The sequence below is a fragment of the Rhinolophus sinicus genome, linkage group LG03, assembly GCF_036562045.2.
Source record: "Rhinolophus sinicus isolate RSC01 linkage group LG03, ASM3656204v1, whole genome shotgun sequence".
Classification (NCBI taxonomy): domain Eukaryota; kingdom Metazoa; phylum Chordata; class Mammalia; order Chiroptera; family Rhinolophidae; genus Rhinolophus; species Rhinolophus sinicus.
This window is the reverse complement of record NC_133753.1, coordinates 52,537,408-52,549,501: the sequence shown is the minus strand read 5'-3', so window position 1 is coordinate 52,549,501 and position 12,094 is coordinate 52,537,408. Positions and strand designations below refer to the sequence as shown.

At 32.8% G+C, this 12,094-nt stretch overlaps 1 long non-coding RNA gene across 1 annotated transcript in view; it reads left to right on the top strand.

The window, feature by feature from the left end:
• The window catches only part of LOC141570584 (uncharacterized), a 46,816-nt gene that overhangs the window by 8,669 nt on the left and 26,053 nt on the right, over nucleotides 1–12,094 (top strand). The gene's annotated exons all lie outside the window — the stretch shown is intronic.

The following is a 12,094-nucleotide window of genomic DNA, read 5'->3' as shown; positions in this document are numbered from 1 at the left end:
TTTAAGTTGCTGCATTCCTTTTTATCTTTTTAAGTTGAGGTATAATTGACATAAAACATTAGTTTCAGGTGTACCAATCATGATTCGATATTTGTATGTATTGCTAAATGATCACAATAGATCTAGTTAACATCTATCATCATCCATAGTTGCAAAAGTTTTTTTCTTGTGATGAGAACTTTTAAAATTTACTCTCTTAGCTACTTTCAAATATGCAGTACGGTATTATTAACTATAGTCACCATGCTATACATTACATCCCCATAACTTATTTATTTTATAACTGGAAGTTTGTACCTTTTGATTCCCTTCACCCACTTTGCCCTCTCCCCAATCCCTGCCTCTGATAGCCACCAATCTGTTGTTTCTGTGAGTTTGGTTTATTTTAGATTCCACATATAAGTGAAATAATACAGTATTTGTTCTGATTTATTTCACATATCATAATGCCCTCAAGTTTCACCCATATTGTAGAAAATGGCAAGATTTTATTCTTTTATGTCTAAATAATATTCCATTATATATATCGCATCTTCTTTATCCATTCATCTGACAATAGATTCTTAGGTTGTTTCCATTTCTTGGCTATTGTCAATAATACTGCAATAAACATGGGGATGCATATTTCTTCTCTAGTTACCATTTTTGTTTCTTTGTTCCCTTTTCGCCACATCCTCAACAACACTGGTTATTTCTTGTCTTTTTGACAATAGCCATTCTAATCGGTGTGAAGTGATATTTCCCTGTGGTTTTGATTTGCCTTTCCCTGATGATTAGTGATGTTGAGCATCTTTTCATGTACGTGTTGGCCTTCTATATGTCTTCTTTGGAAAAATGTCTATTCAGATCCTTTGCCCATTTCTTAATTGGATTGTTTGTTTCTTTTTGCTATTGAGTTGTATGAGTTCTTTATATAATTTGGATATTAATCCTTTATCAGATATATGATTTATAAATATTGTCTCCCATTCTAAGTTGCTGCCTTCTTATGCAGCATTGCATCTATAGCTGACTAATCCAGTATATAGTAATTATTAATAGTTATAGCAATAGTCAGCCTATATTGTAATACTGGTTTATCAGTCTATTGACCTCTACTAGACTGTAAGCTTATTGCAGGTGGAGACTGTGTCTTATTGGCCTTTTGTTTTCAGTACTTATCACAAAACCTATACCAAATTTCAATGAATTTTTAAAAATTTATTGGGGTGACAATGGTTAATAAAATTACACAGATTTCAAGTGTACAATTCTGTAATACATCATCTATATATCACATTGCGTATTCACCACCCAAAATCAGTTCTCCTTCAATCACCATATATTTGACCCCCTTTACCATCTTCTAATATCCCCTCTCCCCCCTTTCCCCCTGGTAACCACTAAGCTATTATCTGTGTCTATGAGTTTTTGCTTCTTTATTTGTTTGTCTTGTTCCTTTGTTGCTTTCAGTTTTATATCCTACACATGAATGAAGTCATATGCTTCTCAACTTTTTCTGTCTGACTTATTTCTCTTAGCATAATAATCTTAAGATCCATTCATGATGTTGGAAATGGCAGTATTTCATCTTTTCTTATGGCAGAGTAGTATTCTATTGTGTAAATACACCACATCTTTTTTATCCAATCATCTATCAAAGGATACTTTGGTTGTTTCCATCTTGGCCACCATAAATAAAGCTGCAATGAACATCAGAGCACATATATTTTTGTGGATAAATGTTTTCAGATTTTTTGGTTAGATACCCAGGAGAGGATTTGCTGGGTCATATGGTAAATGGTGCTGGGAGAATTGGAAAACCACGTGCAAAAGAATGAAACTAGACTGCTGTCTGTCACCATGTACCAAAATTAACTCAAAATGGATCAAAGACCTAAACATAAGACCTGAAACAATAAACTTCATGCAAGAAAACATAAGTACTAAACTTATGGACCTTGGGTTCAAAGAGGATTTTATGAATTTGACCTCAAAGGCAAGGGAAGTAAAAACTGAAATAAATGAATGGGACTGTATCAAACTAAAATCTTCTGTACAGCAAAAGAAACCATCAACAAAACAGAGAGGCAACCAACCGAATGTGAGAAGATACTTACAAACAGTGCCTTCGATAGGGGCTTATATCCAGAATATATAAGGAACTCATCCAACTCAACAACGAAAAGACAAACAATCTAATTAAAAAATGGTCAGAGAACCCGAAGAGACATTTCTCCAATGAGGACATACAGATGGCCAATAGACATATGAAAAGATGGTCAACATCAATAATCATCAGAGAAATGCAAATCAAAACCACAATGAGATATCACCTCACACTGATTAGAATGGCCATCATCAACAAGACAAATAATAAGTGTCAGAGAGGATGTGTTGGGGGCGGGGGAGAGAACCCTCATATACTGTTGGTGGAAATGCAGATTGGTGCAGCCTCTATGGAAGGCAGTGTGGAGATTTCTCAAAAAATTAAGAAGGTAATTACCATATGACCCAGCAATCCCTCAGTGAATGTTTAATGAATGAACGAACAAATAAATGAATGATAGTAAGCATTCTAAGAAACTGCATTTTTTGTCTATTGTACCACTATAGGAGCCTTGTAGAACAACATTTCTTTATTAAAGGATTTCCTTCTTCAGTCAAAATATAGTAAAATTGATTAGATTAAGCTGGATTAACTAATTACATAGCAATACAACCAATTTTCCCCAAGACTACTCTCTCTTTTTCTTGGAGTTTTGGGTGCTCCTCAAAGAGGTGAGAACACAGGAACAGCTCATAATAAATATGTTCAATGAACTTCATTTCAATTTTCTTTCCAAAACTCCTTAGTTAACAATTTACACATAAATTCTGCTACTACTACTTCTATTGGAAGTTGTTACTTCATGATGTATGGATTGTACTAGCTTCATTTTCAAATATTAAGCTAATATTTTTGTTTTCAAATTTGGCCTTATTTGGTAGTATCTCACTGTCACTCCCATTCACCAAATATCTAACCTATAGCTAAGACAATAAAAATTCATTAAATAAACTTGACATTTTACATTAATGTTTTCCTGAATATGTAAATTTTTGATGCAATCATTTTGATTACGGACATTTTAATACAGACTAAAATAGAAACTCTTATACTTATTTTTATTTTGAGAAAATATACAAAATTATTGTTCTCAACCTATTCCTAAGCCTCATACAATTGCTGGCGTCCTCTATTGGAGTAATGATCAGGAATGTGATGAGGCTCAGAGATAAAGCAAGTGTAAGGAATGAGGTGTAAACAACCAAGAGTTTATATTTTGTCATGACCATGACCATTTTTATGATTCTGTAACAACTGCATCAAATTGGCCATGTCAAAAAACAGAATTCAAAGATATGTGTATGTCCTATCCCCGTGGCTCAGTTTAAGTCCTGAAGTATCGGTAGGGAACTGAATCATAAATAAACTGAATCATAAATTACTAGTGATAATATTTCTAAGTGATAAGCAGGTGGAACTATATAATATAATCTATAAATATGTTGATTGAGTACACATGAGCAGCATTTACTCATGAAATAAAAATAAGACATTTAGTCAAAAATATTTAATAATATACATAATCATATTTATGCAGCATAATGAAACAAATGACAAAAAGTTTACAAAAATGATAATCTGTGTTTTTCCCAGTTTACTGATAAAACGAACATGGCATAAGTTTAAAGTGTACAACATGATTTTACATTTTGTATATATTGTAAAAAGATCACCACAGTAATTTTATTTAGCATCCATTACCTCACATAGTTACTTGTTTTTCTTGTGACAAGAACTTTTAAGATCTATTCTCTTAGCAGTTTTTAAGTATATAATACAGTATTGTTAATTATATTCACCAAGTACATCACTGGACATTACATCCCCAGAACTTATAACTGGAAGTTTGTACCTTTTGACCTCCTTCACCCATTTCCCCTACTCCCAAGGTCCTGCATCTGGCAATCACCAATCTATTCTGTTTCTAAGTTTGATTTTTTGTAGATTCCACATATAAGTGAGATCATATGTTTTTGTCTTTCTTTATCTGATGTATTTCACTTAGCATAATGCCTTCAAGTTTCATCCATCTTGTTGCAAATGCAGAATTTCCTTATTTTTATAGCTGAATAATAGTCCATTTTGTGTACACACACACATATCACATTTTTCATCTGAAAATACACATTTCATGTCTTGGCTATTGGAAATAATGTTGCAGTGAACACAGGGCTTGCAGATATCTCTTTGAGACAATTACATCATTTGGATATATACCCAGAAGTAAAATTGCTGGATCACTTAGTAGATCAAAAAATCTTAATTTTTTGAAGAACCTCCATACTGTTTTACATAGTGACTGCACCAATTTATATTCCCACTAACAGTGCACAAGGGTTCCCTTTCTCCACATCTCCCCAGCAAACCTATTATCACTTGTCTTTCTCATAGTAGCCATCCTGACAGGTATGAGGTGATATCTCATTGTGGCCTTGATTTGCATTTCCCTGATGTTTAGTGATGTCAAACATCTTTTCATGTGCCTGTTGGACATCTCAATATCTTCTTTGGAAAAATGTTTATTCAGGTCCTCTGCCCCATTTTCTAATTGGATTGTTTTGTTATTGAATTGTGTGAGTTCTTTATATATTTAGGATATTAACACCTTATCACATATGTGGTTTGCAAATATGTTCTACCATTTTGTAGGTTCTCTTTTTATGTTGTTGATTGTTTCTTTCACTGTGCAAAAGCTTTTTTAGTGTGATGTAGTTTCATTTGTTTATTTTTGCTTTTGTTGCTTATGCTGTAGTTGTCATATCCAAAAAACAATCATTGTCAAAACCAATGTCCAAGACCTTTTTCCCTGTTCTCTCTTAGGAGTTTTATGGTTTCAGGTCTTACATTTAAGTCTTTAATCCATTTTGAGTTAATTTTTGTGAGTGGTGTAACATAGGGGTCTAGTTTCATTCTTTTGTTTGTTTTGTTTTGTTTTGTTTTTATTAGTTTCAGGTGTACAAAGCAACATAATAATTAGACATTATAATTAGACATTACCCTTACATTAAGCAACACAATAATTAGACATTACCCTTACAAAGCGATTACCCTCCTCCCTCAAGCCACTACCACCCTAACATCTTATATAACTGTTACAATACCATTGACTATCTTCCTTATGTTATACTCCACCTCCCATGACTATATATATATATATATGTGTATATATATATATATAATATATATCATATATTATATATGATGTATTTTTTAATTATAGTATATATGATAGCATATAGTATATATATGATATATATCATACATATTATATATAATATCATATATTATATTATAGGTATTATATATTTTTTTTAATTACAGTTGGCATGCAATATCATTGTACTTCAGCTTCAGCTGTACAGCACATTGGCCAGGCATCTACACATTCTATGAAGTGATCCCCTTGATAAGTCCAGTGCCCATCTGGCATCCTATATAATCTTTATTATATTGTTGATTATATTCCCCATACTGTATTTCATATCCCCATGACTATATTGTGCCTACTAATTTTCACTTTCTAATCCCTTCATCCGCTCCCCATCCCCTCCCCCCTCCCATCTATCCACCAACAGGTTTTTTTCCTAGTCTCTAAGTCTATTTCTGGTTTGTTATTCTGTTCTTTAGATTCCACATATAATGAGATCATATGGTATTCGTCTTTCTCAGTCTGACTTATTTCACTTAGCATAATATTCTTAAGGTCCATCCATGTTGTTGCAAATGGTAAGATTTCATTCGTTTTTGTGGCCAAGTAAACTCAATTGTATAAATGTACCACTGTTTCTTTATCTAATTGTCTATTGATGGACATTTCAGTTGTTTCCATGTCTTGACTATTGTGAAAAGTGCTGCAATATACATAGGGGTGCATATATTTTTTTCGAATTACTGTTTTGGATTTCTTTGGATAGATACCCAGGAGTGGAATTGCTGGGTCATAAGGTAGTTCCATTTTCAATTTTTTGAGGTGCTTCCATACTGTTTTCCATAGTGGCCGTACCAATCTGCAATTCCACCAACAGTGCACGAGGGTTCATTTTTGTCCACATCCTTGCCAACACTTGTTTGTTGATTTATAGATGATTGCCATTCTGACAGGAGTGACATGGTATCTCATTGTGGTTTTTATTTGCATTTCTCTAACGATTAGTGATGTTGAGCATTTTTTTTTAAATTAAAGTTTATTGGGGTGACAATCGTTAGTAAAGTTATATAGGTTTCAGGTGTACAATTCTGTAATACATTATCTATATATCACAGGGTGTGTTCACCACCCAGAGTCTGATGTTGAGCATTTTTTCAGGTATGTTGGCCATCTGTATGTTCTCTTTAGAGAAATGTCTCTTCATGTCCTCTGTCCATTTTTTAATAGGGTTGTTTGTTTTTTTGGTATTGAGTTGTATGAGTTTTTTTAATATAAATTTTGGCTATTAACCCCTTATCAGATGTATCATTGGCAAATATCTTCTCGCACTCGATAGGATGACTTTTTGTTTTATTGATGGTTTCGTTTGCTGTGAAAAACTTTTTTGTTTGATGTAGTCACTCATATTTGTTTTTCCTTTTGCTTCCCTTGCCCAAGGAGATATATCAATAAAAAAATTATTAAGGGTAATGTCTGCTAATTTACTTCCTATATTTTCTTCTAGGACTTTAATGGTTTTGGGTCTTACATTTAAGTCTTTAATCATTTTGAATTTATCCTTGTATATGGCGTAATAAGGTAGTCCAGTTTCATACTTTTTGCATGTATCTGTCCAGTTTTTCCAGCACCATTTATTAAATAGACTGTCTTTAAGGGGTCTAGTTTCATTCTTGCATATTAACATCCAATTTTCTCGGCACCATTTTTTGAGAAGACTATCTTTACTCCATTGAGTATTCTTGGTTCACTTGTCAAATATTAGTTGACTGTACATGCATGAGTTTAATTTTGGGCTCTCCATTCTGTTCCATTGGTCTAAGTCTCTGATTTTATGCCAATATCATACTGTTTATATTACTATAGTTTGGAAATATAGTTTGAAACTGGGAAGTGTGATGCCTCCAGCTTTGTTCTTCTTCAGATTACTTTTGCTATTCAGGGTCTATTGTGGTTCAGATGAATTTTAGGTGTATTTTCCTCTGTGAAAAATGTCATTGGAATCTAGGTAGGACTATATTGAATCTATAGATGGCTTTGGATAGTATGGACATTTTAACAATATTAATTCTTCAAATCCATGAACACAGGATATCTTTCCGTTTATTTGTGTCTTCAATTTCTTTCATCAATGTGCTATAGTTTTCAGTATACAGGCATTTCACCTCCTGGTCAAATTTGTTCCTAAGTATTTAATTGTTTTTGATGCCATTGTAAATATGATTGTTTTCTTTAATTTTTCAAATAATTTATTGTTAATGTATAGAAATGCTACTGATTTTGTATCTTGCAACTTTACTGAATTTATTAATTAGATCTAACAGTTTTTTCATGGAGTCTTTAAGATTTTCTCTATATAAAAGCATGTCATGTGCAAACATAAATCATTTTACTTCTTTCTTTCCAATTAGGATGCCTTTTATTTATTTTTCTTGTCTAATTGCTCTGACTAGGACTACTAGCACTTGGTTCAGTAGGAGTGGAGAGGATGGGCACCCTTGTCTTACTCCCTCCTGATCTTAGCTTTCAATTTTTCACCATTGAATATTATGTGAGCTTTGGGCTTGTCATACTAGTATATGGCATTTATTATGTTGAGTTATGTTCCTTCTATACCTAATTTGTTGAGAGTTTTATCATGAATCAATGTTGAATTTTATCAAATGCTCTTTCTGCATCTATTGAGACGATCTTATAATTTTTATTCTTCATTCTAGTAATGTGGCATATCACATTTATTGATTTCTGTCTGTTGAACCATCCTACCCTCCTAGAAATAAATCCTGTTTGATCATGGTGTATGATCCTTTTAATATGCTGTTGAATTCAGTTTTCTAGTATTTTGTGGAGAATTTTTGCATCTATATTCCTCAGGGACATTGTCTTATAGTTTCCTTATCTGACTTTGGTATCAGTGTAATGCTAGCCATGTGAAATAAGCCTGAGAGTGTTCCTACTGCTTTACTTTTTTGCAAGAGTTTAAGGATTGGCATTAGTTTTTCTTTAAATGTTTGGTAAAATTCACCAGTAAAACCATCTGGTCCTGGGTTTTTCTTTGTTGGAAGGTTTTTGATTACTGATTCAATCTCCTTTCTCTTTATTGGCCTGTTCAGATTTTCTGTTTTTCCACAATTCAGTCTTGGTAGGTTGTATGCGTGTAGGAATGTATCCATTACTTGTAAGATGTCTAATTTATTGGCATATAATTGTTCATAGTAGTCTCTTATGATCCTTTGTATTGTCATATCAGTTGTAATATCTCTTTTTATTTATAACTTTCTATTTGGGTCCTCTCTCTTGTTTTGTTAGTCTTGCTAAAGGTTTGTCAATTTTGTTAATATTTTCAAAGAACCAACTCTTAGTTTTGCTATTCTTTCCTATTGTTTTCCTATTCTCTATTTCACTTATTTCTGTCCTAATCTTTATTATTTCCTTCCTTCTGCTAACTTTGGGCTTAATTTGTTCTTATTTTTCTACTTCCTTGAAGTGTAAAATTGGAGTGTTTATTTGAGATCTTTCTTTTTTCTTGATGTATGCATTTATCACTATAAACTTCTTCCCTCTTAGAACTGCTTTCGTTGCATCCCATAAGTTTTAGTATATTGTGTTTCCATTTTCGTTTTTCTCAAGATATTTTTTTAATTTCCCTTTTGATTTTTTCTTTGATCCATTGTTTGTTCAGGAGTACATTGTTTAATTTCCATGTATTTGAGACTTTTCCAGCATTCCTCCTATTATTGATTTCTTGTTTATATCATTGTGATCAGAAAAGATACTTGGTATGATTTCAGTCTTCTGAAATTTTCTAACTCTTGTTTTGTGGCTTATCACATGATATATCCTGGGGAATGATCTGTGTGCACTTGAGAGGAATGTGTATTCTGCTACTGTTAGATGAAATATTTTGTATATGTCTGTTGTATCCACTTTGTCTATAGTGTTGTTCAAATACAATGTTTCCCTATTGATTCTGTCTGAGCTATTCATTGTTGATAGTGGGATGAAGTCCTCAACTACTATTGTATTGCTGTTTATTTCTCCTTTTAGTTCTATTAGTATTTGCTTCATATATTTAGATGCTCTGATATTGGGTGCATAAAAATTTAGATAGTATTTTTAAATGTATCTATACAATGCTTTTTTCAAAAAATAAAGTATATAAAGATACAAACACTATGGCAAAATGAAATAAATTAAAAATAAGAAAATAAGTAAAAAGTGAAGGAAGGTTAGAAAAATTTCATGTCCTAATGCAAAAAGAAAATTATTTTCTTAGGAAAGCAAATCTATGCTTGAATTAAAAACAGAAAATAATTCTCCATTGGGTCTTCATAGGCAAGATTCTGTGTATGGTATGCCTTAATCCAGGAGTACATTTCACTATATACAAAGAAATGGATGAATTACAAATCCCTTAAGCAATCCTCCTTAGTGTTCCTTTCAGCTGAGCTTAAAAAAAAATAGTGAACAGCTCTGAATTTGAGATTAATCCCCCTGAGAAATACCTAGAATACTGCTATTCATTGTCACTAATTAAGTACAGAGCCTTATGTTTTAATAATTAGCAGAGCTATGGGGTGGCACTGACATTTTCTACTGAATATTAAAACATGCAAAAAGCTGCCTGTATAGAAAGTCACTCCACCTGGTACTTGGAGTTGCGCCAAAGAAATAAAATAGTAGGAATAAAGATAAGATTGTCTTCAGAAAGTAATTTGTGTCCACTCTAAACCACACACAGATGGATAACTAATGTTCTAGAGTTCCATACCATAAAGTATGGCAACCATAATTTTGGTCTGGAAAATGTTAAATACCACCACCACACTTTGCCATTAAACTTTTTAATACTAAAGTATTCATAGATCATCAAGATGTAAGTACTGTTAATTTCTTATTATGTAATAGTTCACCTGAAACTTGTCTGCTTTTTGAATATACTATTAGTCCAAGATGGCTAGAATTGCAATTTATCAAGTATGAAAATAGCATCTTAAATGACCTATTTGGTAGGCGACACATAAGTGAAGTTTCTAATTTTTACAGCACAAAGCAAGTAGTATTTTTAAAACAGAATAGTCCATGTTGCCAATATTTGAAAGCTGTAGTGAGATGACTAAGTCACTTAAAGCAAGGTTCTTCATTCCATTCTGGAACATCCTCGGTCAGTGTGGCCTCTGTTCCATTTTTTTCTTCCTCTCCTTTTGGGACTCTGGTTAAATGAATATTAGATTTCCTGGTCTCCTCCATGTTTCCTAAATTTTCTTCTCTATTTCTCATCTTTTTTGTCTATTTGTGCTGCATTTTGCATTATTTCTTGTAAAACATCTTGTAGTCTGCTGTTACATTCATCCACTCATCTTTAATATTCATATAGTGTATTCATTTCTGTACAATATCATTGCTTCTTTTTCAAATCTGATCAGTGCCTTTTTAGAGTATTCTGATATTTTAAATGTTTATTTCTTTAAATGTAGTAAGGCAGGTTTTAAAAATATCTAACTGATAATTCCAATATTTGCTGTATTTTGCTTCTGTAGTTTTTCTCATGGCATCTTTTCCGTGTGTGTGTGTGTGTGTGTGTGTGTGTGTGTGTGTGTGTGTGTGTTTTACTGTGCACTGCTATTGTCCCTAAAATATTATGTGAAAACATTCTTCGAGGTCTAGGATGAATGTACCTTCTCTCAGAGAGGATTTTCTTCTACTACTTTAAGACCAAATTTTCCAAATTCATGGCTTCCTGTTCCCTGGACCATCCAAATCCAAGTCTGTAATTCGTAGGGAAGATGAGCCCACTGCCACACCTCTCAGGGAGGAGTTTTTCTCCTTTTCTTTTTACATCTGTTCTTCTCAGTGCCAAGTGAACATTCCCTTTGCTTCCCTGGTGTATGAGAAGGTAGATGCATTTCAGATTTCTTTTTTCTTTGAGGTTGATGCCACTTCAGTGGGGAACCGGTCATTTGTTAGGCTCCCCACCTTGGGTAGGCCCTGGATTTCAACTTCTGATCCTTCCATGCATGAGATTGCTAAAACCAAAGCCCAAATGTGCCAAGATCAACAAGTTCCCTAACAGTAGCCTCAGTGCATCAGTGCTCTGCTTATTTCTCCAAATTCTAGTGTTTTCTTAGATTTTCGTCCATAATTTCATTACTACCATGACAGTTCTACAATGCTTTTAAGAAAAAAATTAATAATTTTTAGGATTGTGTTTTCTGGGTTTTTTTATTTGCAGGAGGATTAAGAATAGAAATAGAATATATGTATAACTCTAAAAGGAAGAGAGGTTTTCTTTTCTTCTAATATCTGTGTCTGGTTTTGGTGTATCAGAATAATTCTAGCCTCACAGAGTTGGGAAGTATTCTCTGCTCTTTAATTTTTTGGAAGGGTTTGTGTAGAATTGGTATTTATTTTCTTCCTTAAATGTTTGGTAGAATTCACCTGGGAAGCCATCTGGGCCTGGATTTTTCTTTGTGGGATAATTTCTAATGACAAATTCAATTTCTTTAATATATATACATATATTTAGGTTATCTGTTTCTTTTTAGATGAGCTTTGGCAGTCTTTGTCTTTCAAGGAATTTGTGTATTTCATCTAAATTGTCAGATTTATTGGCACAAAGTTGCTCATAATATTCTTTTAATTTTTTTTAACAGCTTAAGAATCTGTATGGATGTCTCTTCTCTTATTCCAGATATTGTTAATTTGCGTCTTCTCTCTTTTTTCTTTTTCTAATCATTCTGGCTAGAGTTTTATTAATTCTTTTTTTATTTTATCCAAAAAAAAAAACACTATCTTTTCATGGATTTCTAGTATTGTTTTCCCATTTTCTATTTCACTGATATCTGCGATTGTCTGTATTA